The following is a 6,000-nucleotide window of genomic DNA, read 5'->3' as shown; positions in this document are numbered from 1 at the left end:
GAGGACACAGTTTAAAAATAAGGGGTAGGGTGGTCGAGGGGCGCTGGGTACGTTGTGGGTGAAGGAAGTGTGGGCCAGGGTGTCCCAGAGGGAACAGTCCCTGCAGAAGGCAGACAAGGGAGGCTGGTGGTGGCATCTTGCCGGAGGTGGTGGAAATGGCATCTGACGATCTTCTGGATGTGGATGCTGGTGGGATGGTAGGTATGGACAAGGGGAACCCTATCGCTGTTGCGGAAGGGAAGAGAAGGGGTGAAGTCAGAAGTGCGGGAGTTAGGTTGGGCTTGGTCGAGGGCCCTGTTGACAACAGAGCTGGTGAATCCTTGGTTGAGGAAGAACGTGGACATTTCGGAGACTCATTTGTCAAGGTGGCCTCATCTGAACATATATGACGTAGACAGAGGAACTGAGAGAGTGGGATGGAGTCTTCACAGGAAGTCGGGTGTGAGGATGTACAGTCCAGGTAGTTGTGGGAATCATGGGTTTATAGTGGATATTATTGGTCAGTCTATCCCTGGAAATGGAAACAAATGTCGAGGAAGGTGAGTCAGAGATAGACCAGGTGAAAGTGAGGGCAGGGTGGAATTTGGAGGCGAAATTGATGAAGTTTTCCAATTCCAGCCGAGAGGGGGAAGCAGCACTGTGATATCATCGATGTATCGGAGAAAGAGTTGTGGGTGGGGGCCGGAATAGGACTTGAACAACGAATGCTCCACGTACCCCATGAAGAGACAGGCGTAACTCGGGCCCATGCGGGTACCCATGGCAACCCCTCTTAGCTGAAGAAAAATGAGAGGAGTTGAAAGAGTTGTTGTTGAAGGTGAGGACAAGCTAGAAAAGGCAGAGGAGTGTGCTGGTGGGTGAGGATGGGTCATGTCTTTGCTCCAGGAAGAAGCGGAGACCTTCTTTGGTTCTGTGTTCACAAAGGAGGACACGAATAACATCCTAGAATTGTTGGGGAACAAACTGGGGAAAGGAAATGAAGGAAGTCAATATTAGGAGGGAAATGATGTTAAGGAAATTAATGAAATTCAAAAAGGAAAATTCCCCAGAGCCTGATGATCTACATTCCAGAGTACTTAAAGAAGTGACCCTAGAAATAGTGGATGCATTGGTTGTCATCTTCCAAGATTCTGCAGAGTGTAGAACAGTTCCAATAGATTGGAGGGTAGCTAACGTAGTAGGGTTTTGCAGAGTTCGGTCCTTAGATGCAGCTATTCGCAATATACATTGATGATTTAGATGTACGAAAACTGGATGGGAGGATAAGCTGTGAGATCGATGTTGCAGTGTGATCTGTTCAGGTTGAGTGAGTGAGCGAATGCATGGCAGATACAGAATAAATGTTGATAAATGTGAGGCTATCTACCCTGTGAAGAAAAACAGGAAGGTAGGTTATTGTATGAATGGCTGTGAATTGAGACACGGGGATGTGTTGTCAACATGAGGCAAGGTAACTGTTTGACTGTTGCTCCTTCAGTGAGCCAGCGCAGACACCATGGGTTGAATGGCCTTTTCCAGTTCTCTTTCCATTCTGTGAATATCCACTGATTGCCAGCTTTGATTCATTGATGGAGTCAGTGAGCAATGTTTCTGGGTTGCTGTCTGAAGGTAGGATTTGGGCTCTGGGGTAGTATGAGTGAGCGTTCATTTAGAACATGCATCGCAGTTCAGAGAGTAGGCTTTGAGGTTCTAGTCATGTACCTTGAGGTGGGAAGGGCTGCGGGGAAGTACTGGGAGCATTGTTTTATTGCGTTCCAGTTGTTATATTCAGTTCTGATTGCTGCCTGTGTTCTTTGTTCAGACTGAATACGCCTGCTGATCCTCCCATTGCAGCGGTGACTAGTCAGTTCAGCGATGTATATTACTGGGGTGGTGGAAAAGCCACACCACAGAAACTGGACCTATTCAAGGGTGGACGCAGTGCGCAGCAGGTCTGTGCCAGCAACACACACTTCGCTGTGCTGTCGGTGGAAAAGGAGCTTTACACCTGGGCGGTGAGTACCAGAATGGGACGGAGAGGAGAGAGGGACAGAAAGTGTCTTCAAATAACATTGCACCTGGACAGAGTGACAGAGGGCACGTCTTTTAAGGAGATTAATAAAAGAGCGTACAAGGAGACACTTTTCCACACGGCAAGTGGTTAGGGCCTGGAACGTATTTTAAGAGAGTGTTGGGGTAGGCAGGCTCACTCAAGTGGTTAGGGTCTGGAACGTACTGCCTGAGCGTGTGGGGGAGGCAGGTTCACTCGAGTGGTTAGGGTCTGGAACGTACTGCCTGAGTGTGTGGGGCGGAGGCAGGCTCACTCGAGTGGTTAGGGTCTGGAACGTACTGCCTGAGTGTGTGGGGGAGGCAGGCTCACTCGAGTGGTTAGGGTCTGGAACGTACTGCCTGAGTGTGTGGGGGAGGCAGGCTCACTCGAGTGGTTAGGGTCTGGAACGTACTGCCTGAGTGTGTGGGGGAGGCAGGCTCACTCGAGTGGTTAGGGTCTGGAACGTACTGCCTGAGTGTGTGGGGGAGGCAGGCTCACTCGAGTGGTTAGGGTCTGGAACATACTGCCTGAGTGTGTGGGGGAGGCAGGCTCACTCGAGGGGTTAGGGTCTGGAACGTACTGCCTGAGTGTGTGGGGTGGAGGCAGGTTCACCTGAGGGGTTAGGGTCTGGAACGTACTGCCTGAGCGTGTGGGGGAGGCAGGCTCACTCGAGGGGTTAGGGTCTGGAACGTACTGCTTGAGTGTGTGGGGTGGAGGCAGGCTCACTCGAGTGGTTAGGGTCTGGAACGTACTGCCTGAGTGTGTGGGGTAGGCAGGCTCACTCGAGGGGTTAGGGTCTGGAACATACTGCCTGAGTGTGTGGGGGAGGCAGGCTCACTCGAGTGGTTAGGGTCTGGAACGTACTGCCTGAGTGTGTGGGGGAGGCAGGCTCACTCGAGTGGTTAGGGTCTGGAACGTACTGCCTGAGTGTGTGGGGTGGAGGCAGGCTCACTCGAGGGGTTAGGGTCTGGAACGTACTGCCTGAGTGTGTGGGGGAGGCAGGCTCACTCGAGTGGTTAGGGTCTGGAACGTACTGCCTGAGTGTGTGGGGGAGGCAGGCTCACTCGAGTGGTTAGGGTCTGGAACGTACTGCCTGGGTGTGTTTGGGGGGGCGCGGGGGCAGGTTCACTTGTCAGTCAAAGACTGGGATGGTTAGCCACAGAGAATGGGAAACAGCGATGAGCAAACAGACTGGGATAGAGCAATAGACAGACTGGGATAGAGCAATAGACAGACTGGGATAGAGCAATAGACAGACTGGGATAGAGGAACAGTTAAACAGACTGGGATAGAGCAATAGACAGACTGGGATAGAGCAATAGACAGACTGGGATAGAGCAATAGACAGACTGGGATAGAGGAATAGACAGACTGGGATAGAGCAATAGACAGACTGGGATAGAGGAACAGTTAAACAGACTGGGATAGAGCAATAGACAGACTGGAATAGAGCAATAGACAGACTGGGATAGAGCAATAGACAGACTGGGATAGAGCAATAGACAGACTGGAATAGAGCAATAGACAGACTGGGATAGAGGAACAGTTAAACAGACTGGGATAGAGCAATAGACAGACTGGAATAGAGCAATAGACAGACTGGGATAGAGCAATAGACAGACTGGGATAGAGGAATAGACAGACTGGGATAGAGCAATAGACAGACTGGGATAGAGGAACAGTTAAACAGACTGGGATAGAGCAATAGACAGACTGGAATAGAGCAATAGACAGACTGGGATAGAGCAATAGACAGACTGGGATAGAGGAATAGACAGACTGGGATAGAGCAATAGACAGACTGGGATAGAGGAACAGTTAAACAGACTGGGATAGAGCAATAGACAGACTGGAATAGAGCAATAGACAGACTGGGATAGAGCAATAGACAGACTGGGATAGAGGAATAGACAGACTGGGATAGAGCAATAGACAGGCTGGGATAGAGCGATAGACAGACTGGGATGGAGCGATAGACAGACTGGGATAGAGCGATAGACAGACTGGGATAGAGGAACAGACAGAGTGGGATACAGCAATAGACAGACTGGGATAGAGCGATAGATAGACTGGGATAGAGCGATAGACAGACTGGGATAGAGGAATAGACAGACTGGGATAGAGGGATAGATAGACTGGGATAGATCGATAGACAGACTGGGATACAGCAATAGACAGACTGGGATAGAGCGATAGACAGACTGGAATAGAGCAACAGACAGACTGGGATAGAGGAATAGACAGACTGGGATAGAGGAATAGACAGACTGGGATAGAGGGATAGACAGACTGGGATGGAGGAACAGACAGACTGGGATGGAGCGATAGACAGACTGGGATAGAGCAATAGACAGACTGGGATACAGCAATAGACAGACTGGGATAGAGCGATAGACAGACTGGGATAGAGCGATAGACAGTCTGGGATAGAGGAATAAACAGACTGGGATAGAGGGATAGACAGACTGGGATAGAGGGATAGACAGACTGGGATAGAGCGATAGACAGACTGGGATAGAGGAATAGACAGACTGGGATAGAGGGATAGACAGACTGGGATGGAGGAACAGACAGACTGGGATGGAGCGATAGACAGTCTGGGATGGAGGAACAGACAGACTGGGATAGAGGAACAGACAGACTGGGATAGAGGAATAGACAGACTGGGATAGAGCGATAGACAGACTGGGATAGAGGAATAGACAGACTGGGATAGAGGAACAGACAGACTGGGATAGAGCAACAGACAGACTGGGATGGAGCGATAGATAGACTGGGATAGAGGAATAGACAGACTGGGATAGAGGGAGGCAGACTGGGATAGAGGAATAGACAGACTGGGATGGAGCGATAGACAGACTGGGATAGAGGAATAGACAGACTGGGATAGAGGAATAGACAGACTGGGATAGAGGGAGGCAGACTGGGATAGAGGAATAGACAGACTGGGATAGAGGGAGGCAGACCCAACGACAAACTGGAACAGATAAAGAGGGACAAACAGACTGGAATAAAGAGACCGATGACTGGGATAGAGTGAGACAGACTGATGGGCAGACTGGTATCGAGAGAGACAATGAGAGTGAGACCTGCACAGAGGAAGAAAGGAAGGGGCAATGAGATGGACAGAGAGAGAGAAAAACACAAAGGGGAGAGCGAGAGAGATCGGAGGATAGAGATGCGGTGAGAATGAGCGACAGGCAATAGCAGGGAAAGGGACAGAGAGGTGATGTTGGGTCGAGGGTGGGGAGAAATGAAGGCAGCGATGGAGAGAGAGAAACAGAGACACATGTCGCTGACATTACCTGGGAGTTATTTCAGAGCTGTTGGTGAGATCTTGTGTGCAAGATGTTGACTGTGTTTGGTACATTAAGCAGCTTTCTCTTTGAGCGTATCTTACTGATTATGAATTGTGCTGTGATTTTTGTGTTGTGCCAAAGCAAGCCCTTGTTCTTACTTGTACAGAATGTTCAGGGTGGGACGAAGATGGTAGGCCAACTGGGCCACGGTGACCGGGCCTCCTATCGTCAGCCCAAGTGGGTAGAGAAGCTTCGGGGGAAGGCCATCCACCAGGCAGCCTGTGGAGATGAATTTACTGCCTGTGTTACTGGTGAGTGTAAAACAAGGAGGAGCAAGATCCTTCAACTAAGGAGAAGCAGTTGACTGTTCAGCTGAAACCTGTTCTGCCACTTAATAAAATCATGGCTGATCTGATGTAACCTGAAATACACAGTACTACCTACCTCTCATAGCCTTTCAACTCCTTGTGGCTCAAGAACTGTCCACCTCTGCTTTAAAACCAATCAGGGACTCTGTTTCCAGCATCTTTTGAGAACAGTCCAAAGACTGAGAGCTATCTGAGAGACTAAACAAAACCCAACTCATCTTTACTTTAGAAATAATGGGAACTGCAGATGCTGGAGAATCCAAAATAACAAAGTGTGGGGCTGGATGAACACAGCAGGCCCAGC

Source organism: Stegostoma tigrinum, chromosome 10 (assembly GCF_030684315.1).
Source record: "Stegostoma tigrinum isolate sSteTig4 chromosome 10, sSteTig4.hap1, whole genome shotgun sequence".
NCBI classification, from domain to species: Eukaryota; Metazoa; Chordata; class Chondrichthyes; order Orectolobiformes; family Stegostomatidae; genus Stegostoma; species Stegostoma tigrinum.
Note: the sequence above shows the minus strand (reverse complement) of the source record.